Source organism: Panthera onca, chromosome A3 (assembly GCF_046562875.1).
Source record: "Panthera onca isolate mPanOnc1 chromosome A3, mPanOnc1 haplotype 2, whole genome shotgun sequence".
NCBI lineage: Eukaryota > Metazoa > Chordata > Mammalia > Carnivora > Felidae > Panthera > Panthera onca.
This window is the reverse complement of record NC_138341.1, coordinates 112,582,467-112,608,584: the sequence shown is the minus strand read 5'-3', so window position 1 is coordinate 112,608,584 and position 26,118 is coordinate 112,582,467. Positions and strand designations below refer to the sequence as shown.

General features: G+C 40.4%; 1 protein-coding gene across 4 annotated transcripts in view; it reads right to left on the bottom strand.

The window, feature by feature from the left end:
* CSNK2A1 (casein kinase 2 alpha 1) overlaps positions 1 to 25,833 on the bottom strand; it is a 55,570-nt gene extending 29,737 nt beyond the window's left edge. For 3 of the 4 annotated variants that reach the window (XM_078444182.2, XM_078444181.2, XM_060614490.3), the window contains exon 1: positions 25,702 to 25,830. The gene's annotated coding sequence lies outside the window, so the exon portion shown is untranslated. Of the gene's footprint in view, positions 1 to 25,701 lie in introns of all 4 variants that reach the window. The other variant, XM_060614482.3, reaches the window with a different exon arrangement.
* Between the last annotated feature and the right edge of the window lie 285 nt (positions 25,834 to 26,118).

The following is a 26,118-nucleotide window of genomic DNA, read 5'->3' as shown; positions in this document are numbered from 1 at the left end:
CATTGAGGAGTTGTTTTTTAAGTAGGTTACATTCACGCCCAATGCAGGGCCTGAACTCAGGACCCTAAGATCAAGACCCAAGCTGAGATCAAGAGTCAGACATTTAACTGACCAAGCCACCCACACACCCCTCACTGTTGAGTTTTAAGCAGAAAAGTGACCCATGTGTACATTTTGAAGAGTTCACTCTGGCTGGATGTGGGACAAGCAGAGGAACAGATTTAGGGAGAAAGAAGACTGTTAACAGTGACTTATGCAGGAGCAATGACGAAAGCTTGCCCAATTGTGGCAGCAATGGAGATAAGTGCACAAATTCGAGGAACAAAATTTGTGGTGTAAAATCAATAGTTCAGGGTCGTCTAGATAATGGGGTAAAAAGTGGGAGGTGACTTTTAGATTTCTGTTGATACCATTTATGGAGACAGAAAACATTCTGGAAGAGAGCTCATTCATCAGGTTTTGGACTTAAGGTTAAAATGGAGGAGACATTAAAAAGGATGCTGAACAAGCAATTAGATATTCCAAGTCTGGAGCTAAAAGAGCCTCTCAGCTTTAAATATCTAACCCTCACAGCAATTCTATGAGGCAGCCATTTCTCTCCCTAATCTACAGATAGGAAAACAGCCTAAGTAAGTTTAGTAGCTTGGCCATAAATATCCAGGAGAGAGTTGGGATTCAAAGCGAAGGTGGCAGACCTGCAAGGTTCAAGTGTTTGCATTCCCACAGAACTGGTCACTTTGTATCTCATATACAATAGTCTTCAAACCTTAACTTCCTTGGGGCACCTGGGTGGCTCAGTCGTTTAAGCATCTGACTTTGGCTCAGGTCATGATCTCAGAGTTTGTGGGTTTGAGCCCCATGTCGGGCTCTGTGCTGACAGCTCAGAGACTGAAGCCTGCTTCAGATTCTGTGTCTCCCTCTCTCTCTGCTCCTACCTCGAGCTCTCTCTCTTTCAAAAATAAACAAACATTACAAACAAACAAAAAAACCTTAACTTGCTTATTAGACACTTAGCTCTCTGAAGTCAAGATGCATGTCTGATTTATCTTTTGACTTTACAGTAGCCAGTTCAAGGCTCTACATTTTGTAGGGTGTTCATGAAATATTATATGTTGACCAAATCAAGGCTGTTTCTTTTCAAAAAATGAAATGTAATGAAAATGAAATTTGCCTCCAAAAGGTAGGGTAGCCCTATTCTGGCAATCTGGTACAAAGCTAGGAGAATCGGGAGAACAACTCAAGGGTTCCTGAGTTGCTGTTCCCTTTGCATGCACGTTCTCTCTCTCCCAGTATTATAGTTTCCTCTGTTCATAACAGGGCCACAGTTAAAATTAAGAGAATATTGGAGAAACTTGATGTTAGCAATTTTTACAACAGCTTGTTTAGAAGTTGGTGAAAGTACCTGAGTCCTAGATATCCTGATGATCAATCGTCCTACCTAGTGTTCGTAATACAAGCATATCCTAAGAAAATCTGACTTGAAGAAAAAGTATTAACTTTCTTAATAATTCCATTTTAAATGACCTAACTTCATCCTTACTGTCTCGTATGATTGCATAAAAGGAGGTGTAATTTTAGCTGATAACAATTTCATAGGCCTAAAAAGCCTTCAGAATGACTCTGAATACATGGCTATGTTTTGTTTGTTCATGCTTAGCCTAACAGAAGCCAATTAATCAACTGAAAAATTATCTTGTTGGTAAAATTTTCTCTATTAAAGTCAGACCACACCTACAACCAAAGCCAGTTATATGGCTCTGTTTGACCTATTCTTTAATAAAATGCCAGTAAATGAAAACTCCATCTAACTATGAGGCTAAAACATGTACTGCCAAAATCATAGGTTTATCAACATAAATGGAATATAGAACTAATTAATTTCTATTAAAAACTCTTCTCGCCTTCCTCAATCTCTCCCTCTAATCTCTTCTACTCCATGTGATTTCTGTTTTTCAATCTGGCAACTAAAAAGAAAACTGGAGGCTTAGTAAATGATCCCAAACCAGAAAACTGCATGTCTGATTAATCATCGTACCAATGTATTTTTATAAATAAATTTCCCAGCAGAACTGGAAAAGATTATTCTGGAACCTTAAATTTAAAAAGTTAAGTCCATTTTCAAACTTCAATACAGTTTTACTAGTTCTTTTAACCCTAATGTTTATGAGGGTCTCCATCTTAAAAACAAAACAAAATAAACCCTCCCAACCCTAGATAAGCCATAGTGAATGAGTAATATCTCATAATCATCTAGACGGCAAAGATTTCTATGGTAAAAAATGAGGAATGTGCTTATATTGCACTGACTGCACGATTTAAGAATGCTTGTTCAGAAGAAAAGCAGTTGTATAAGGAAAACAACACCTTTTCAGCACTGCTGCAGAGAATCAACTCTTCTTCCTAGCAATCAGGCAGCATACACTGCAAAGAGATGATTTGTGGAACAAACTCAGGGAGACCACAACTAGATACTTGTGACTTGCAGAAGCAAAGACAAACAGTCATAGAAATTTGCCTTTTCCCCTTTCAAAGTGGCTATGAAATGAACACAAAAAAGCAGGAGTTAACACAATCGGAATTACTTGTTTCATATGTCCATAGTTCCCCTTAATTTCCCATTCTCTCTTCCTTTCAAATCAAGAGCAGAATGTCCACTCAGCAAGCATTTATTAAACAATTATTATGTATCAGGAAATGTGTGCCTATTGCTGGGAAGGGATTATTTCTCTAGGCCTTGGAGAATAAAGAGAAACTATCTCTGCCCTTGACAAAGAAAACAGACCATCACACTCTCAAGCGATTAGTGCTTGAAAGAGTGAAGTCTAAGATGCTCTGCAGGAATTGAAGGGAATTTAAGTCACCCACCAACCCAGTGTCATTCATTCAACAAATATTTATGGAGTACCTCAAAGTCTGGGGAAAGCTGCCAGGGAAAAAATAACATCTAAGCTTAGTTTTGAAGGATGCACAGAAATTACTCAGATGAAAAACAGTAAAACAAGAAATTGAAAAGCACAAGACTTTAAACAAGTTAAGAATTTTAAAGACCTGTAACGTTATACCCTAAAATTACCAAAGGCTGGCATACCTTGTCATTCCCTATAAGCAGCACACCAGATCAGCATTCCTTTTTTTTTTTTTAATTTATTCTGGGGGTGGGGGTGGGGGCGGGAGGGCGAGTGGGGGAAGGGCAGAGAGAGAGAGAGAGAGAGAAAGAAAGAGAGAGAGAGAGAGAGAGAGAGAGAGAGAAAACGAATCTTAAGCAAGCTCCACACTCAGTGCAGAGCCCAACACAGCCCAACGCAGGGCTGGATTCCATGACCCTGGGATAGTGATCTGAGCCAAAATCAAGAGTTGGATGCTCAACTGACTGAGCCACCCAGGCACCCCTCAGCAATCCTTTTATATCTGGTTTGAAGAACACTAGAGAACACTCTACTCGACTATGTGTGCCTTAACAAAAAATTATTAACTCATAACCACTGCAGTTCAGATCTCATTCTCTTCCTTTCTCCACTCATACAAATAAGTTCTACTACAGAGGTCACAAAGCAAAATGCCTAGAAAGGACAAATAAAGAGCTAGCGGGTGTAGATCCACGAAAGTGTAATTGGAGCTTCTCAAAGTAAGAAACCCAGATTTTTGCAGGTAATTTCCCTGTCTTCAGTAATGGTGGGCTAGGTTATTTGGGTCAATCTTTCCACTGAGAACAGCTAAAAAGAACGGATTAAACACACACACAAAACACACTCTCTCTCACACACACACACATATATACACATTCTTGTTTTCTCTCTCTTAAATAAAACAGATAAACAATTATAGCCTATAGTAAAGAGAAAATGAGAACCCAGAGAAGCAAGCAAGCCCAAAGGGTCTTTGTTGATCCCTGAAAATTAGAATTTTGTTCTGACAGGAACCAGAGCACAGGGCCCTCAAAGGGTAGAAGTCTAATAGGAGACTTTCATAATAAGCTGACTTCAGAGGATTAAAACTTTAGGGTGAGAGTGAATGAGAAGTGGAAGATCCAGGAAAGAAATACAACTCTATGGAGGGAATATCAGATTAAAAAAATTGTTTTCAGGTGGTTCCTGGACCTGTAATGTCCAGATACCTGATATGAACAAGCTCTCTGTGGGGGGGGGAAAAAGCACCTTGCTATTATAGACCTCGAATGATTCCTACAAATAATTTTTCAAATAGAATACACAGCCTGTACTCAAAGATAACCAGGTATTGACAGAAAAGACTACAAGGGTAAGACCTGGCAGAAAAAAACCGAGAAAAGACATACAGAGACTTCTGATCTTATCAAACTCAAACCAACCACGTTGATGATCTCACGGTTTGATGATGAGTTTGAGCCCCACATCAGGCTTTGCACTGAACACACAAAGCTTGCGTCAGATTCTCTGCCTCCATCTTGCTTGTGTGTTCTTTCTCTCAAAAATAAACATTAAAAAAAGTTTTTTAAAAATTAAAAAAAACATGATTATGCTTATAGAAATATGAGATAAGCTTCAGAATACTAGCAGGGAACAGGATACTCTAGAAAGTAACAGATTTCAAAAAGTGAAAAGAACAAAATAGAATGTTTAGGAAGAAATAAAAAATAACAAGTGAATTGATTTAAGAGTAAATTCAACAAAGTTGAAGACAAAACTAAGAAATTGGAAAATAGGCCAGTAATTATCCAAAATATAGCAGAAAAGTCAAAACTATGGAAAAGGAAGAAAGGAATAATACTGTGAAATGGTTTAATATACTTTTGATCAGTACCAGAAGAAATTGAGAAAATGGGAGACAGCAAGGGCAATATATATTTGAAAGAGGTGTAACAGCTGAAAATTTCCCAGAAGCAATCAGACACAAACACATTCCAGAAGCCAACAAATTCCAGACAATAAATAAAAAGAAATCCACAACTAAACATACAATAATAAAACAGCAAAGACAAAGACAAATCTGAAAAGCAAACAGAGAAGTTAGATTACACTCAAAGAAGCAACAGCAGAACAGCTGATTTTCCAAAAGCAGCAATGAAGCCTAAGACAGTTTAATACCTTCAGCGTGCTAAGGAAAAAAATCTGCCAAATTAAAATTCTACATCCAGCAAAGATCTCTAAAGAAAGAAGATAAAAAATAATCCCGGGAAGTCCGCGTGGCTCAGTTGGTTGAGCATCCAACTTCGGCTCAGGTCATGATCTCACAGTTCATGAGTTTGTGCCCTGCGTCGGGCACTGTGTTTACAGCTTGGAGCCTGGAGCCTGCTTTGGATTCTGTGTCTCCCTCTCTCTCTGCCCCTCCCGACTCAAGCTCTGTCTCTCTCTCTCTCAAAATTAAACATTAAAAAAAAAAAAAAATGGGTATATATAAGTATATATATATATATATATATATATATATATATATATATATATAAGTGTATATACACACACACACACACACACACACACACACACACACACACACATCCATCCATCCCATTTGGAAGGTCTGTGTTGAAGGAGAAAGAGCAAAAAAAGAGAAAAACTATGGAAAAGTTCAAGCAACCTTTGACTATTAATATTAGACTTTGGTCAATTATGGCTCCAAGTTTAATACCTACAATGGTATCTACTTATATAACAAAAATACCATGTATTTCAAAACTAGAAAGTGGGGGGAAATAGAATGATAAAAAGAACCAAAAAAAAAAAAAGGGGGGGGGGGGGGGAAGAAGAAAAACCCCAGAACATAAACAGAAAAAAGTTAAACTGAAATATGGCTAATTATATTCAATATAAATGAAATAAATTATCCAGAAAAAAATAAAGACTGTCAGACTAATAAAAAAACACATCCAAATGAACTAGAATAACGAAAACAGTTCTGAGAAAGAAAAATAAAGCTGGAGGAAGCACACTATTTAAGTTATTTACTACAAAGCTACAGTTATTAAAAGTGTGGTAATGACAAAAGGATAAAACAGTGGAGCAGAATGGAAAGTGCAGAAATAAATCCCTACAAATATGGCCAATTGATTTTTGACAATGGTACAAAAGCAGGTCAATGGGAAAAGGGTAACCTTTTCTCTAAAAGGTTTTAGAACATTTTAACATCCATATGCAAAATCATGAACTTGACTCTAAACCTCACATACCTTATACAAAAAACAATTCATAATAGAGGCACCTGAGTGGTTCAGTCGGTTGAGCATCCGACTTGGGCTCAGGTGAGCTCCAGGTAGGGCTTCGTGATGATAACGCAGAGCCTGCTTCAGATCCTCTGTCTCCCTCCCTCTCTGCCCCTCCCCTGTTTGTGGGCACTTGCTCGCTCTCTCAAAAATAAACATTAAAAATAATTCATAATAGATGGTGGATCTAAATACAAAATGAAACATTTTCAAAACTTTAGAAGAAAATATTGTGATCCAGTGGCCAGGAATTAGGATTAGGCAGAGGTCTTAAAACGTAACAGCAAAACACAACCCATAAAGATAAAAATTGTTAAACTGGACTTTATTAACATTAAAGTATTTCTCCTCTGTGAGAAGCACTGTTAATGGAAAAATAAGCCAGATGGGGAAAATACATTTGCAAATCACATATATGATAAAGGACTTATATGCATAATATATAAAGAATTCAACAATAAGAGAACAACCCAATTAACAAACAGGCAAAAGATCTGAACAGACATTTTGCAAAAGAAGATCTACGGATAAGCATATGAAAAGATACACAATATTGTTAGTCATTAGGGAAAGTCAAATTAAAGTAAAAATTAAATACACTACAGACCTACTAAAATGGTTCAAATAAAAAACTGAGAATACCAAAAGCTGGTGAGGATGCAGAATAACAGAAACTAATTCATTCCTGATGGGAACACAACACACTAAATAGCCATTTGGGAAAACAGTTTGGTTGTTTCTTATAAAATTAAACACTTACCATACATTCTCTTAGGTATTCCCACTCTTAGGTATTTTATTCAAGTGAAAACCAATGTTCGCACAAAAACCTACAGGTGAAAAGCTGATAGCAGCTTTATTCATAATTGCGAAAAAATTGAAACAACCAAGATGTCTAACAGGTGAATGGATAAACGAATGGTGGTACAAGCACACAGTGGAAAACAAACTACGATTTAAGCAACATGGGTGAATTTTAAATATATGTTTCTAAGTGAAGAAGCCATATCCAAAAAGCTACATAATATATATTTCCATTTGTAGGGCATTCTAGAAAAGGCAAGCCATAAAGACAGAGAACAGAGGAGTGATTGCCCCAAGCAACAAAATTGTTCTTTTTCATACTGTAGAGGTGGATTTATTGCTCTAAGCATTGTCAAAACCCACTGAACTGCACACCACAAAAGAGTGAATATTATTGAATGCAAATTCCTAGCTCTGTCCACTGACAGCACCTAGAAGCAGTGTCAACAAGTAGCAATGACGATGACTACGCCCAATCTTGGGTTTCTCAATAATTTTCTCCAATAAAAGAAATGACAGCTCCTTGGAGAAATGGCTGATTCAAGAATGGGGCAGGAAAAATACAAGATAGCCTGGCAAATCTTGTAGTCGAAGGGACATGAAAACCAATGTGAAAGAGCATCATTGCCAAAGCTTGAATGATAGAACGATGGAATTCGATCATAACCCTAAAGAGTAAAATAAATATCCATGAGTCCGCCCTATATAAATAATTACATAAATTTTGAAAATCTTCCCTACATAAGAATTCCAACTTACATATACATTCAGGAAGAAATAGAAAATCACCATTAGGACCAGCAACAGTAAATTACTGCGGCCAAGATCCACTGACAGATGCTTAACTTGGGGAGCAAAACTTTTAGGAGAAACAGGATTATCTGCATAGCCTCTAAGTATCTCCTCATTAATCTCTCTGGTGGTTTTAACACAGTCCACAAATATTCCCTCAAAGAACTGGAACTTAATGTTTCTCCCCTTGAAGTTGGGTTGGACTTAGAAAAGACCTTCTAATGAAGAAGTATGTAGAAGGAGAAATAATAACTCTAGAGTAGAGAAACATGGCAGACACGACATAAACATCACTAACGATAAGTTACGTTGGCATCATATAACCTTGATGCAATGTGATAAGAAAGACACGCCATCTCTGTGGTATTCTTAAAAATTCATAACCATAATCTAATCATGAGAAAACATTAGTCAAACCTAGACTGAAGGACATTCTACAATTTTACCAGTCTTTCCCAAAAGTGTCAGTCTTGAAAATCAAGGAAAGACTGAAAAACTGTCACAGACTGGAGAAGACTAAGGAGACATGACAACTAAATGTAATGTAGTATTCTGGATTGGATCCTGGACAGAAAAAGCACATAGCTGGTAAAATCCAAATAAAGTCGTTTAGTTAGTAGTATTGTACTGTAGTTAATTTTTTTAAGTTTATTTATTTGTTTTGAGCATGCATACATCAGCAAGGGAGGGGCACAGGGAGAGGCAGAGAGAGAATCCCAAAGCACCATGGAGCCTGACACAGGGCTCGATCTCACGAATCATGAGATCATGACCTTAGCCAAAAATCAAGAGTTGGACACTTGCTCAACTGAACCACCCAGGTGTCCCTTGTTAACGTCTTAGTTTTAATAAAGTGTCACAGTTGTGTGAAATGTTAACACTAGGGGGAACTGGCAACTCTTCTGTAAATCTAAAATTATTTCAAAATCAAAAAAGTTAAATACTGGGGTGCCTGGGTGGCTCAGTCGGTTGGGCGTCTGACTTCAGCTCAGGTCATGATCTCTCTCGCCTTTTGTGAGTTCGAGCCTCGCATCGGGCTCTGTGCTAACAGCTCAGAGCCTGGAGCCCCCTTCGGCTTCTGTGTCTCCTTCTCTCTCTGTCCCTCCCCTGCGATTACTCTGTGTGTGTGTGTGTCTCTCTCTCTCAAAAATAAACATTAAAAAAAAATTTTTTTTAAAGTTAAATACTGACAATACTTGATGTTAGAAAGGATGTGAAACAACCACTCTCAGAAATGTTGATGGGAATGCAAAATGGTATAGTTGTTCTGGAAAACTATTTGGCAGTTTCTTATCAAGTTAAAATTACATTTTTCAGATGACCCAGCAATCCCAATCATAGATATTTACCCTAGATAAATAAAAACTTATGTTCATAATAGCCCATACATGTACATTTACAGCAGCTCTATTCATAATCAGCAAAAAATGTTAACCAAATGGATAAACTGTGGTCCATCCATACGATGGAATACTACTACTCAGCAACGGAAAGGAACCATTGATCCAACTTCAATGAAACTCAAAGGCAACATGTTGTGTAAAAAACAAACACAAAAAAAATCCAGTTTCAAAATATTATACATTGTTTGATTACATTTATGTAACATTCCTTTTCTAAATTTTTAAAATACTTTTTACAAATGTTTGTTTATTTTTAAGAGAGAGAGAGACAGAGCATGAGTGGGGAGGGATAAAGGGAGAAGGAGACACAGAATCTGAAGTAGGCTCCAGGCTCTGAGCAGTTAATACAGAGCCCAACACGGGGCTTGAACTCATGAACCATGAGATCATGACCTGAGCCAAAGTCGGACGCTTAGCCACTGAGCCACACAGATACATTTATATAACATTCCTGAGAAGATAAAACTATAGTGACTGAGAACAGAATAGTGGCTGCCAGAGAATACAGGTGGGTGGCTGGGAGTGACTACTGAGGGTACATGACAGAAGTGATAGAACTGCTCTATGTCTTGGTTGTGATGGTGGTTACCTGAATCTCTGTGTGTGTTAAAATCCACTGAAACTGTATGCACAAAAAGGGACCAATTTTACTTATACTGATATTAAAAATAAAAATTTTTAATGGGTAAAATATCATATGCTGTATACTAAAACAAAATTTAACATAGCATTAGTATGAACAACTTTATGCCAGTAAATTTGAAATTCTAGAGGAAAAAGAGTTACTAAAACTAATACAAGAAGAAACGAAAACCCCAAGTAGTTCCATAACCTGTTTAATCAGTACTGTAACTGTAACCGGTATCAGTTTACAACCTCTGTTCTAATGTCTTTTTTACTATTGTTTAACATTTCTAACACTTTTAAAAAGTTAAAAAAACTTGAGCGCCGACTTCAGCTCAGGTCATGATCTCACGGTTTGTGAGTTCGAGCCCCGCGTCAGGCTCTGCTGACAGCTCAGAGCCTGGAGCCTGCTTCAGATTCTGTGTCTCCCTCTCCCTCTGCCCCTCCCCTGCTCACACTCTGACTCTGTCTTTCAATAATAAATAAACGTTAAAAAAAATTTTTTTTAAGTTAAAAAACTTTTAAAATGTTAAGCAAATGCGTACTGAATATGCTTTTTCCTCCTTCTCTGTGCCTGTAATTTTATGACCTCCAATAATGCCGGCTAGGAGAAACTCTACTCACCCTTCAACAATCAGCCAAGTTTTATATCCACGATGAAGCCTTTCCATGCCTCTCCCAAACAAGCCAAACGTTCCTCTATTAGACCAAAGCACCCCCATATACTCATTACATTATCACATGTTTTGTTTATGCAATTCCCTCTCCTCAACAAATTATAAAACCAAGAACCTAGAGCATAATTTATTTCTCTTGGTATATGCCTTATATTTATCAAAATGCCTAGCATGGTAATGTATTCCATACATGTTTGGCAGACTGAATATTAGGACAGTAACAAACAATATTTTGTCAAAAATCAACTTTGCTTGCGTACGGACCTGTTCATGCTCAAAATCGAGGAAAGAAGTTTGGCTCATCAAATATGATGAGTATTTGATCTACAGCTAATTTTATTTTTTAAATGTTTGTTTATTTATTTTGAGAGAGAGGAAGAGAGAGCATGTGAGTGGGGGAGGGGCAGAGAAAGAGAGAGAGAGAGAGAGAGAGAGAGAGAGAGAGAGAGAGAGTATATATATCCCAAGCAGGCCCAAAGCTGTCGGCACACAGCCTGCCATGGGGCTTGATCCCACGAACATCATGACTTGAGCTGAAGAAAAGAGCCGGATACTTAACCGACTGAGCGACCCAGGCACCGCTACAGCTAATTTTAAAGACGCTCTTTAGTCTTACAGAAATCACATCCATCACCAACACCAAAGGTAAAATAGTAATACTATTATTTCCCAATGAGATATGAAACCAGTCAACATGTGTGAGAGATGTTTCTTTGGAACCACAAGCTTTTATGAGGCTGTGTGTTACCCATGTGATGAGCACAGTGCCTGACAATCTGTGATAGAGCCATGGAAATAGTTATTACTGAAAGACCCGAACTTTGGATTTACAAGGCACCATGAGGTTACAGAAAGAGCGAGAACACTGGAACCACTAAGACTAAATATGACCTTGGATCTATCATTTAACTTTCCTAATTTCAGGAAGGAAGGTGCAGAATGTAAGGAAGAACACTGGCTGGCTTCCAACTCTCAAGATATGTGAATGCTATTTCTTAGAATTTATATTTGTCACTTTTAAACCTAACAAGTCCAAGACCTAGGTAATATCTTCCCCATTTTACAGAAGGCAAGTCAGAATAATCTCTATAAAGTCACAAAGAGATGGGGATTTATTGTGTAGATTCACAGCCTACTCATTCTGTTCTATAGCAAACGATGTCCCATTTGGCTCACACAGTATTTTTTCCCCCAATTTTAAAAACTGATATAAAATCCACGTGACAAAGGTCACCATTTTAAAGTGCACAATTCAGTGGTTTTTAGTAAATTCACAATGTGCAACTATCACTACTATCTGATTGCAAAACATTTCTATCACATCAAAAAGAAACCCAATACCCCATAGCAGTCATTCCTGATGCCCACCTCCCAACTAATCTGTTTTCTATCTCTATGGATTTGCCTATCCTGGACAATTCATATAAATGGAATCAATCCTATAATGTGATCTTATGTGTCTGGCTTCTTTCATTTAGTATGTTTCCAAGGTTCATCCATGTTGTAGTTTCTGTCATAGTAATTTATTACTTTTTTTTTTGTTGTTGTTGTTTTTTAAACGTTTATTTATTTTTGAGACAGAGAGAGACAGAGCATGAACGGGGGAGGGGCAGAGAGAGAGGGAGGCACAGAATCGGAAGCAGGCTCCAGGCTCCGAGCCATCAGCCCAGAGCCCGACGCGGGGCTCGAACTCGCGGACCGCGAGATCGTGACCTGAGCTGAAGCCGGACACTTAACCGACTGAGCCACCCAGGCGCCCCAATAATTTATTACTTTTTATGGCTAAATCCACCGTATGGAAGCACTACATTTTGTTTATCCATTTATCAGCTAACAGACATTTGGGTTGTTTCCTCTTTTTGGCCACTATGAACAATGCTGCTATGAACATTCATGTACAAGTTTTTCACACAGTGTTTTAAAAAAGCAATTAGCTATCGAGTTTAATTATGTGTTAAAATTTTTCATTATAAATACTTAAGTGTGACTTAGCTGCCAACACACACACACACACACACACACACACACACACACACACACACAAATTAACCTTCAATTTCTCAAAAGAAGGAAGATGAAAAGGTAGGTAGATCTGTCTGATAACAATAATCCTGTATTCTCGCGCTGATAAAATCACTTGGCTAGGGACGCTTGGGTGGCTCAGTCGGTTAAGCGGCTGACTTTGGCTTAGGTCGTGATCTCACGGTTAGTGGGTTCAAGTCCCGCGTCAGGCTCTGTGCTGACAACTCAGAGCCTGGAGCCTGCTTCAGTTTGTCTCTCTCTCTCAAAAAAATAAAAAATAAAAATAAATAAATAAAATTAAATTTTTTTTTAATTTTTAAAAATTTTTAAAAATTAAAAAAAAAAATCACTTGCCTCAGCTATGTTATGCAACAATGGGATCGATCTAAACCCAACCATTGGAGATGCCACAGGTAAACCTGGACAACTCTATTCATTTATCTTACTGGTCTGATTCCTGTAGGTATTTGAGTTAGCAATCCCTGCTCTATACTAAATACATATATAAGATTAGAAAACTAATTAATACTACGTATTTTACAAAGGTAACTGGCGGGGGGGGGATACAGACAAAGAAAATGTTCAGCATTATTACATGCAATGGCAAGCACATTTACGTTCTCAATTTCAGACCATTTAGAATTCCAATTCACGAGACGCTTTTTGCCAATTAAGAAATGCAGAACCAGGGCGCCTGGGTGGCTCAGTTGGTTAAGCACCCAACTTCTGTTCAGGTCATGATCTAACCCCATGTTGGGCTCTGTGCTGGCAGCTCAGAGCCTGGAGCCTGCTTCTAATTCTGCATCTCCCTCCTCTCTGCCCCCCACCTCAAAAATAAACATTAAAAAAAAGAAAAAAAGAAATGCAGAACCAAACATGGATTTACAGAAAAATTCTAATGGTCGACGCCCTTCCTCTGCACTTCAACAGCACTCTTTGCGTACCCCTTCCATCTAGCATGGTCATCGTACACATCTTTTTAGCTGAACAAAACTCCAAGGGCAGAGAATAGTGCTTCTGTATCCTCAGGAATTTAACACTAAAGCTGACATATGGTCTAGAAATATTTGTTGAAAGACTAATAGTGTGACAAATGATAAATCAGGTAAATTGGTTACAGTACTTAAAATAATGAATGAAAAGGTGAAACTTATTTGGGCTACATAAATTATGGCATTGAAAATGGAGTCCATCAATGAGATCAGAGGTAAATGAAACTCCTAAAAGTACATACAAAATAGCATGTACAGGTGTATTTTTGTGAAGAAAAGGTCTGTAGTTTTTATTACAGGCCCAGAGGAATCTGTAAACCCCAGCAGAATTAATAATTTCAGAGTTAGGGGCCCTGGGTGGCTCAGTGGGTTGAGCGTCCTGACTCCTGATTTCGGCTCAGGTCATGGTCTCACGGTTCATGATATCAAGCTCCATGTAGGGTCTGTGCTATCAGCTTGGGATCCTCTCTCTCCCTCTTGCTCTGCCCCTCCCCTACTCACTGTCTCTCAAATAAATAAATAAAACTTAAAAAAAAAAAAATCAGAGACAAAAGGTAATATCCCCTTTAAACATTGTAAAATATGCATTTAAAAAGGTTAACTTGATAATTTTCATAAGTATTAAACCATTAAATTTCTCAAGCTAAGTACAATATATTATCCCACTCTTTCCTGAAGGGAGAGAGGAAGACAATGTATCCTAGGCTCCAATTTATGTTCTAGCAGGAGACCTATGCTTGATGAATGATTAACAAACTGTCAGTTTCAGAAAAGATAAGGTGGTATTCAGAGTCAGGTGAGGACAACAGTTCTAAGCAAGGACACTTTAGTTTTGCTTCACTGTATAAAAAAGTAAGAACCTGAATTTTTTTTTTTTCAATTCTTAATGTTTATTTATTTTTGAGAGACAGAGTGCAATCAGGGGAGGGGCAGAGAGGGAGACACAGAATTCCAAGTAGGCTCCAGGGTCTGAGCTGTAAGCAGAGTCCAATGTGGGGCTTGAACCCACGAATCGTGAGATCATGATCTGAGCTGAAGTCAGTCGGAAGCTTAACCCAGGTGCCCCAGAACCTGAATTTCTTTCAAATGTCTAAATTTGAATCGTTTATGGTTGTTCATTTGTTCATTCATTCAGAGAAAGAGAGAGAGAGAGAGAGAGAGAGAGAGAGAAAGTATGCCAGCAGGAGAGGGAGAGAATCCCAAGTAGGCTATCAGTGCAGAGCCCAAGGTGGGGCCAGAACGCATGGGACACACGTACCATGAGCTCATGACCTGAGCCAAAACCAGTAGTCAAATGCTTAACAGACGGAGCCACCCAGACACCCCTAACTTTTAAAAGTGTATCTCTTCAATTGTATGTGGAAAGAGAATTACTTTAGATCTGAGAGATACTTTAAAATAGTCTTTTCTAAATTTAAAGCCAAGATTATCTTAAGATTGGCGGCCTTTTGCGTCTTAAAACTGTTAAAAAACTCAATTACCAAACTTCTAAATCAGTGCTTATTGCCTTTTTAAAATTCAAAACACCAAGAGAAAGTAGTATTTGTATGGCACACTGGGATGAGTGATCAAGACTTTTGGACCTAAAGACATTGGCTTGGATGCCCTGTATGTAGCCTGCACAAATGGCCAGAGGGCTGAGGGGACCAGTACCTCAGCGCATCTGTTAACTCACGCTAATACAGGCTAATATAGCACATTGGCTGAAAAATCCAAGTTTAACATACAGAGATCACAAGCTGAAACTGTCAGAATCCATGCAGTAAGTTGAAAAAACTATTTCATAACTCCCCTTGTTTCAAGGGATATACATATAATCATCTTTTCCAACCTCTTAATCCAGATATAACCATTAATGAACAATGACTTCTTCTGAGAGACCATCTACTTGTATGTAGGTCATTGGCACAAAAAACAAAAACAAACACAAACTAAACCTCCTAATCTGAGTCACCTGGCTGGATCAGTCAGAAGAGCGTGCAACTCTTGAACTCAGAGTCGTGAGTTTGAGCCCCATTCTGGGTGCAGAGATTAATAAAAAAATAAAAAATTAAAAAAAATTAAAAAAAATAAAACAAAATAACATAAGCTTCATAACCCTAACTTGGAAGAATAAGCCAAAATAAACAAACAAACAGGTTAATGGTAAACATGAATGTAAGATTAAATGAAGTTACCTTTCCAGCTCCACTTTATAATGATTCTATTTTCTTATCTCAAGGTCATGGACAATATTCTCTCTCATCTATCAAGCTAATGCCATGTAAGTAGTGGTGTTTTGTTTCTTAAATTGGGGGAAATATAGACAAGGTTAACAATTAGCTCCTTGACAGTTCCCTTAACCCACTCTGACCTTCAAATCCTAAGACTCCAAGTACACACCGAATAAGCAAGAACTACCCATTCAAAGTCAACAGCCTAAGTTTCTTCTGGCCCTGTTAAGGATCCAAATTTGAAATATAAATATTCGCAATAATACTCGATAACTCACATAGTTATTGCTTACATAAACCTGCAGGATATTTAAGACATTACAATCCTAACACAGTATGGGGCCTCCTGTCTTTATTCCCATCTACAAAATTTACAACATTTCTGTTTTAAAAGGCAACACACTCAAGCTTTCCCATAAAGCAAACCAGCAAGTATGAAATAACAAAAAACATTAGCATTTGGGCTCTGTGTGAATTTCATTTCTCTACCTTTAAGCCAGAAAAAGAATCAAAGTGTCAATGTTACATAAATAACATAGCAACAGTGGGAGGTCTTCCAATGAAGGGAAATATCATAAGAAAACCCAAGCAGTTTGACTTACTTGAATTAAGGCAGCTCTACCTCAAACATCTGACATAAATTTGAAGTCCAGTACTGTCTCCAATAATACAGAATAAATGATGGGCAAAGAAGTCTTCATCTGTATATCATTTTACTAGGCAACATAATCAAAATAAAGTCACAATCTGAAACTTTGTTCCACTGGCCACAACCCTCTGGAACCCATTTGAGATCTAGAGTAAAGTATAATCCAGCATTTATGTATGTAATAATAACTACTGCTGTCCATTTGAATGCCTCTTATAAACCAAGCATGGGAGGAAATGTTAACTCCCATTTTAGAAATAAACAGGTTCAGGGGCGCCTGGGTGGCTCAGTCGCTTAAACATCTGACTTCGGCTCAGGTCACCAACTCACAGTTCATGAGTTTGAGCCCCACATCGGGCTCTCTGCTGTTAGCACGGAGCCTGCTTCATATCCTCTGCCCCCCTCCCCTGCCCCTTCCTGCTTGTGCTCTCTCAAAAATAATTAAACATTAAAAAAAAGAAGAAGAAGAAGAAGAAAGAAAAAAGAAACAGGTTCAGAGGTTATATGACCTGCCAAAGATCAAAGGATTACTAGGTGAAGGAGGCCAGATTTTAATCCTACTCTGTTTAGGATTCAAAGCCTAAATAGGTTATTTTCACTAATTAAACACTACTTCCCTAATTCTGCACACTGATTTAGTAACAGCCTACGATACATACTACAACGAAATGGGTTGCTTTAAATTTGGAAGCAAGGTGAAAGGTGGAGGATGTGAGTTTTAACAATCAGGAGCCTTCATTAGTCTCTTATCTGAATGGGATGGTCACCAGGAGACAATGGTATAAAAATCGGGTTTTAAAAGATGGAAGAGGCACCTGGATGGCTCGATCAGGTGTCCAATTCTTGATTTTGGCTCAGGTCGTGAGATGGAACCTCGGGTCAGGCTCTCCACTGGGTGTGGAGCCCGCTTAAGATCTTAAAGTTCTTTCTCTCCCTCTCTCCGGCTCAAAGATATAAGACCAACTCCAAAGCAGATGGCTATATATATATTCAGTCTATATAGTCATAAATACATAGAATGATTTATGTACTTTAAAGTACTCATAAAGATAGGTTCCTGCTTTGCCTACCGAGTGTCTGATTGCAAAATTCAGAGCAAACAAGAAAGTTAAGATCATACCTGAGAGAATAGGACATAGAGAAAATGTTAACACAGGAAAAAGTTCTCCTCCAAACATATTCCTAACACATAATACACAAGTACAAGTAAACTGTGATCAAACCACTGGGGAATAAGACCTCTGATCCAGGTCCACAAGGCTACAGGTGAGCAAACCTTGAACTTTCCCTGAGTATGAGCTAGGCAGATTCACTTCTCTACCTAGAAGAGAACCCTAGATTCACCAAGACTAGATAACCACTCTGGCAGTGTATACTGTACCCCAGCAACCGAGGCAATCTACACTGGGTGTAACTTACATACCCGACCCACCCCTAAATAGCAATTCAGTACCTCACTCACCCAGCAGGACACACCAGAAACAGGAAGTACGGGTCAAAAGGCCTCATTAAAAAATAAGAACTCCTGGCAGCAGAAAATGAAAATAAAGAGCAGTAGCACTGCAATGAACACATGGTCTTCACTGACAGCAAAGAGAAAGAACTCACATTAGTCAGGCATCCAGTATTTTATAAAATAACTCTTCATCCTCACAGTAACTCACAGTAACTCAGAGAAAACATTAGCTGGTACTTTAGTTATTAATCCTCACAAGAACATCTGAGGTAAGTACTACTAACCCCCATTTAAAGATGAAAAAACTGAAGGTTAATAAATGGCTCAAGGTAGCTGCTACCCTAATTGGATAGCAAAATCCAGGTTTGAGAGGTTAAGTAACCTCCAAATATGGTCATCTCACTCCAAAGATGGAGTTCTTTCCAGCTATCCTGTTGCGCCCCCCCCCCCCCCCCCCGCAGTCTCAGTTAAAGAATTCCATTAAGAATGAGAAATTCTCAATCCCTCCCCCACCCAGATTTCTGTGTCTTTACCTAAGACACAAAGCCAGTAGGAGTTTTCACAAGAAAACATTTCAGAAAGGTACTACATTGTGGAATGATATAGGATTACAAAATGTCATTCAACTGTAAGCTTGGGAACAGGGACAATCTAGAAATTCTTAGGGGCACGTGGGTGGCTCAGTCGGTTAAGCATCTGACTTTGGCTCAGGTCATGATCTCACTGTTTGTGGGTTCAAGCCCTACATGGGGCTCTGTGCTGACAGCTTGAAGCCTGGAGCCTACTTGGGATTGTGTCTCCCTCTCTCTCTGCCCCTCCCTTGCTCACACTCTGTCTCTCTCTCAAAAATAAATAAAATACTCAATTTTTTTTTTTTTTTAAATTTTAGAAATCCTTATGATAGCACCTACCAGACATGTAGCAGGCATTCAGGATCTGCTGAACAAGTAACACCTTTTCACTGGTTATAAATTCAATAGCCTAAAATGGCTATTGTGTATTTTCTGATATGACATGATTCAATTTTTTAGGAAAATAATTTACCCACTCATTTTTCACAGGGTTGCTTTCTTAAAATTTATAGCACATTAATGAGATAGCTAAATTGAGAAATGCCCATTAGTGCATTAGTCATAACTTCAGAAAAATTCCAAGTGTTCACTTTTCCAAGCAGATTAAAATGTTTCAGCTAGTAAAAACCTGTCAGAAAAATCCACAAGATCAGAAAGTATAAAAGGAAAAGAAAAAAGTAGCCAATACAAGGGCATTTAAGATGTGACACATATAAATTATAAAAGATTATTCTAAATGTATCTGGGTATTTAATGCTAAAACCCTCACTTCAGATAACCCGGTATCTTCTATGCAAGAAAACACTATTACCACTAATGTAAAAAAAAAAGCTTGCCCACCATAGCGACTGTTGCTAAGTAGGCTTCTCATGTCTAAGGCTGAATGACACAGAATTTGTAGAAACCAATGAAATACCGCTCCTAGCAGGATTCACCTTAAACTTTTAAAAAGACTTAATCCTTGATTTCTATGTGGGAAAAGAAGGGTATCTGGTCAACAACTAGGTCTGTTGAAATCTATCCCAGAGCATATCAAATATTTAAGAAAAACTACCAATTGTCTATAACCCAATGCAAATATACCCTTTGTTACAATGACAGCAATTCCTTTTCCTTAATCCTGAAGGAATTTCTTTGTTTGAAAAGCTAGCTGGCCCAGATTTCTATTAAAAAATAACTAAATGATATACCACTTTTGAAATTATCCATCTTAGGAGTTCAAAAAAATTTAGGTGTACAAACACACTAATACTCTTGGGAAACAAACTTGGCCCAGGTCACTCAATGAATTTAACAGACCAAGGATCAAATCCAGTTTCTCATTTCTTTTTTTAAGATTTTATTTATAAGTATGCTACACCCAATGTGGAGCTCGAACTCACAACCCTGAGATGAAGAGTTGCATGCTCTACCGGCTGAGCCAGCCAGGCACCCCAACCAGTTTCTCATTTTAAATCAAGTATCACAAACATTATCATTCCCTTAAAGTGCTAAGACCTTATACCTAATCCAGTGCTAAACTTCACCAGTTCTGTTTCTAAATTTATACAAACTAACGGGATTATGCAGAAGTTGTCATATAGTTGCCAAAACAACTATCATAAATGTTACAACAGTTAACATCCTTGGGGCACTTCATATGGTAGGTACTGTTAAATGTGTTACACTATCTCAATTCTCACAATGACTCCACAAGGAAGGTGAGGCAGAGAGAATCTGTCCAAGGTAAAACCTAGAAAAAGGGCAAGGCGGGGAGTGCACAAGGAATACAGTTCAAAAGCCATGTATCTCCACTGCCTGGACCAGGATTCTAGGCCAGCTCCAGGGCTGATACCAGGTTGAGCTACTTAACCTTCATGTGGCCCAATTTCCTTTACTCTAAACCCAAAAGTCAAATACATAATCTTAAAAAGGCCTTCATACCCTGAAATGTTCTAATTTTGTAATCATCTTTCTATTCAGGTAACTAAATTGAAAAGTGGTCTCCTTTCCTCCATCCTCTGAAGTCCCCACTAAAGTTGAGAGTCTACATTTTATGAATCAAATCAGCAGGATACTGCGGCAGGACAGCCTTTCTTAAAAGTTAGAACTCCATACTGCAATTATAATTCCCAAATGTGACTCTTAACCTCAAATGACAAAGACAGGGAGAAAAGACGTTACAACAACTTCGGGTTGGGGTGGGAAGGGTAAAAAGAACAGACTACTGTATATAGGTGGTTATCAATTCACAAAAAAAGATCACCCATTTCCATCTCCTCTAGAAAGTTAGAAATAAGTCTTTAAAAGGCTGTCATATAAACTTATTGCTTTATTCAGCCAATAAAAATTAATGAAGAAATTATGTCATTTACTCAAGACATTTATTATAGGCAAGGAAAAGTCATCAATTTATAGAAATCCTACCAAAATGGCCTAGAGCTCTAGAATCCACATTTTTCAATGCTAGTCATCTAGCCAATTCCAATTGTATTTAAGGGCAGTAACAGGATATTTAAACACTAAGGAAAAGGCATAGGTTCTACTCAACACAATTACTTTGTGAAGTCTTCTAGAACCAAATCACTTTGCAGAATAATCTTTACTACTTCTGTTCTTTAGAAAACAGTCCCCCTGAAATTTTCTTTTTTTATTTATTTTTTTAATGTTTATTTATTTGTAAGAGAGAAACAGAGCATGAGTGGAGAGGGGCAGAAAGAAAGGGAGACACAGAATTGGAAGCAGGCTCCAGGCTCTGAGATGTCAGCACAGAGCCCAAAGTGGGGCTCGAACTCACAACTGTGAGATCGTGACCTGCGTGGAAGTCAGACGCTCAACCAACTGAGCCACCCAGGCACCCCTATCCCCCCGAGAGTTTTAAATAAAATCAGCAAAAGGCCTCTATTCGTTTTCTACTGTTGCTGTACAAATTACCACAAACATAAAACAACACAAATTTATTATCTCACAGTTTCTATAGGCCAGAAATCAGGTGCACTTGGCTGGATCTTCTGCTTAGGGTCTCCCAAGACCAAAACAAACAAACAAACAAACAAACAAACAAAAAACCCTCAAGATGTCCACCTTGCTCTGTTCCTTGCTGACACTTGGGGCAGGGACAGGAATCTGCTTCCAAGCTCATTTAGACTGCTGGCTGAGTTCAGTTTCTTGTGGTTGTTATGACTGATGCCCCCATTTCCTTGCTAGTGGTCAGCAAGGGGCTGTCCACATGCTTTCCATGAGGCCCCCTCCAGTAATGGCGGGTTGAGTTCCCCTCATGTTTCAAATCTCTAACTTCTGACCCATCTCTCTGACTGCAGCTGGACAAAGTTCTTTGCCTTCATGTTAGATTGGCCCCACTCAGAAAATCCAGGATAATCTTCCTATCTTAAGATACTTAAACCATAATTACATTTGCAAAGTCCCTTTTGCCATATAACGTTAACATATTCAGATTCCAGGATTAGGGTACAGACATCTTTGGGGGGAGAGGGAAGGCAGGGTGTCATTTCATCTACCACAGCCCCCCCTCTGACCTCCATTGATTCATATCTTTCCCAAATGCAAAATACATCCATCCCATCCTAAGGTCTCATTCCATTATAGCATCAACTCAAAATCCCAAAATCTCACCTAAAGGTCATCAATTAAAAAGTCCCAAATCTCATCATCTAAATCAGGTGTGGATGAGGCTTTGTGTATAATACAATAAGAACTCCTGGGGCACAATTTCTGAAAACAAAAACCAAGCTACCTGCTTCCAATACACAAGGGTGGGACAGGTATAGGGCAACAGTTATAGAATTCCCAGTCCAAAATAGGAAAATGGAAGAGAAAACAGATCCATTGGTCCAAAGCAGTTTCAAAATCTGGGCAAACTCCATTCCATTTCAAAGTCAGGGAAAAATCCTCTGCAGCTTTCAGCTCCACCTCTCTGGGCTCTTGGTTCCAGCTTCTGAGTCACCCACATTTTAACAAAAAGCAGCACACTCACACCTGAGTTTACCAGCCCGTTTCCTGCCTAGACTTTGGGGGGTTTTAACAGACCTCTTTAACTTTCATACTATGTCTTTCAATCCAAGCTGGCATCGTTTTTGTTAGTATAAAATCCTCAAGGACCTCATGGACTTTACGTAAATTTCATAGGGGTTCACTGTTGTTAGTCAGACTCCCAGGCACAAATACAGCAGGCTCCACCTTCCACACTTTGCTTGGAAATCTCCACTGGAGAGCCAGGTTTATTACTTACTAGTTCTCTTTTCCACATAACCACAGGATACAATTCTAAACTTACTTGCCACTAAGTAACAAGGACCCTCTTTCCTCCAGTTTCTTTTTTTTTTTTTTTTTTTTTTTTTTTTTCAACGTTTTTTATTTATTTTTGGGACAGAGAGAGACAGAGCATGAACGGGCGAGGGTCAGAGAGAGAGGGAGACACAGAATCGGAAACAGGCTCCAGGCTCCGAGCCATCGGCCCAGAGCCTGACGCGGGGCTCGAACTCACGGACCGCGAGATCGTGACCTGGCTGAAGTCGGACGCTTAACCGACTGCGCCACCCAGGCGCCCCATCCTCCAGTTTCTAATACCTGCCTCATTTCCCCCTGAGCCCTCACTAGGAGTCAACATCCATATTTCTACCATCTGTTGTAGGTCGTTTCTACCACGCTCCTCAAAAATTTTCTGGCCTTCATCCACTTCCACATTTTGAGGTAACAGTACCCCACTCCAGGTACCAAAAATCGATACAGTGTTCTACTGCCGCCGTAACAAACTGCCACAAACAGGAGTGGCTTCAAACAACAGAAATTTATTATCTCAGGTCACAGAAGTTTCTGTAGGTCAGAAGTTACGCGGGCTCTGGCTAAGTCTTCTGCTTAGGGCACGAGGCCAGAATCAAGGTATATTCCTTGCTGGAAACTCTGGGGGAAGAATCCACTTCCTAGCTCATTCTGGCTGTTGGTCACAATCAGTTTCTGGCGGTTGTAGGACTGAGGTCTCCATTTCCTAGTGCCGGCTGTCAGCTGGGGCTGGTCTCTGCCACTGGAGCCGACCATATTCCTTCTCATGCTTTCCCTGTGGCCCCCTCTAGCAACAGCAAACGGAGTCCTTCTCATGGTCGCAACCTCTGTGTTCACCCTTCTGCCCTCCCTTGACTCCCAGGTGGGGGTCAAGTTCTCTGCTTTCAAGGTCTCGTGTCAGTAGATTGGGTCCATCCACGAAATGCAGAATCATCTTCCTATTTTCAGATTCGTGACTCTAAGGAGATCTGCAAAGTCCCTTCTACCATGTAACACATTCACAGATTCTGGGAATTAGAGTATGGACATCTTTGTCGGGGAGGGTATCATTCTGTCTACCACACACCCAAACCCTAAGGGAAGGCTTTCAACTCAGTTCCTGAAGAAAATTTCCCCTTTCTCCAAAGGAGTATGTGAAGTAAAGGTATCTGTTCAGAGACAGAGACAACAGTAAAATCAAAGACTCAGCCTGTAACAGTGGCTAGGCAACAGGAGAACTAAAAATACACTGTGGAAAGGAAGCTGCCACTTGTTTCATCCCCAAACAGCAAGGCAAGAAACCCATTACACAGAAACTAACCTAACGTTCCCCTTCAACGTGTGCTTCTCTTCGCTACTGTATTCCATACAGGAGGACATAACCGGGCATGTCGGGGTTTAAAAAAAAAAAAAAAAAAAAAAAAGTTGCCCCAGGGTGACCTAACTTTGTAATCAGTGGATAAATCAACCCAAGCACACTTCAAATCTTTTCTTTCTTCAAGTTGTACACCCTCCCCCAATAGCAAATGAAAGTCAAGTATTTCAAAGTCACAGAAGGATAAAGGTGCCCAGGTCAAACAGCAGTTGACGTTTTTTGGTTTTTGGTTTTTTAAATGACACGAGGGAGACCCGCTATTGGCCCTGGTCTTTCAAGGGCCCACCAAGCCAGTTACGCCAAATCGACTTACAAGGAAACAAAACACTGCAGCAATTTCCACAAGGGTAATATTCGGAAGTCTCGCCCACCGTTTGGTTCCTGACCACACCTTTTACGTAGAACAGAGGACCCCTAAATATACCAGCTGGTCCCTTTAACCTACCAAGCGCTTACTACCTGCCAGGTACTGCGTTAAGCACTCGACACAAAGTATCCTTTTTACTGCTCACCGTAAACGTACGACCTAGGAAATCCTACGGCCCCCACTTTACAGATAGGAAAACCAAGGCTCACAGAGATCAGGGCACACAGCTAAGTAGCAAAGGCACTGACATTTGAGAACCCAGGCCCTCTGGTTCTTTAGCCCTGGCCGACTCCGCCACTCCTTAGGTGTAATGCAGCCTCCTAACTCCTGCTAAAATCGTCCCCTTCCCGTTTTCTTTGCACGTCTTCTCCCCGTGCCCCCTTCTCGCAGACCTCAGCAGCTTCAAGGCAACCGAGTCCTTCCCAAGTCAAGGCACCACCTTCGTTTCGGAACTCTTCCCTTCCCACAATAGCCAAGAGTCAAGAAGCGACTTCTTCCCACCCTGACTTCGCTTTCCAAAAACAAACTACCGAAGCTCCACCCATCACCTGCTTAGACTAGAAACGTTCCGACGCTGCAAAACAACAAACAACAACAACAACAGCAGCAAAAAAAACAAAATAGAAGTCGTACTCTTCCGAAAGGTCACAAACTAGGCTGGATACTGCTGGCCAACCTTCCATTCTACATACTTCTCTACCACCCAGGCTCCCAACTAACCCTGAACTCCCAACTCCACCCATTCGGCCCCACTTCGCGGTGCCTTCCCCCTTGCTTCCCAGCGACCTCGCCCGGGGTTCCCTCCTCTTTGCACCCCAGTCTGCAGGTGGGAAGCCCAGCCCGGCCCACAGGGACCCTTAGAAGGCCCCCACTCCAGCTGCTCCGCTTCCCGGGAGGGTTCACCCCACCCTACCCATCAAGCACCACTCCCCTGGGCACCCTCCCCCAGCATCCCCCTGTGGCCCCACCCCTCAAGCTCCCTTCCCCCTCAGGCGACCCCCTCCTCCAAGTTGCCCCCTAGTCCCCGCCCCAGTCCAGCCCTCTCCCCCGCCATAAGCGGGACTCCAGAAAGCCAGTTCCCACCCTCACATCAGCCTCTGCCCCGTAAGCCTCGCTCGCGGTCCTGAACGGTGGCCCCAGGCCTCCCCGATGGGCTGCAGGGGCCTCGGCTGGTGTGTGTAAGGGGGGGGGGGGGGGGGGGCAGGGGAAGGCAATGGGCCGTTCGGGAGTCCGCTGGGAGCGCGAGGGCCGACCGCGACCCGTCGTCCTATCCCGGACCCACCTCCACACACCAACGACCTCGCCTGGCGGCTCCCACAGTACCTGTGGTGGAAGCGGCAGCGGCGGCGGCCGCTCTCCCCTCTCCTCACACAGACAATATGGCGGCGGCGGAGGAGGAGACACACGGCTCGGCCGCCAGCCGCAGGGACCAGAGCGAGGCTGCAGCCGCCGCTGCCGGAAGCGGAAACCCCCTTCCTACCAGGAGGCGGGGCGGGACCGCTTCCGACTCCGCCCCACGCAGAATCCGGCTGAGTGCGGCCATGCTGGGATGTGCTAAGGTGTCCCTGCGGGTGCCGTTCCGGACTGGGGGCGCAAAATGGGAGAAATTGTCGCCAGAAAGCATACTAACGAGATTTGCAGCGATTGAGCGCGTTTTGTCTCAGCACCTGTTAGGAACTGACGACAGAAAGAAGGCGAAACTCCCGTACGTGTACAGTTGGTTTGCCCCAAGCTAAGATG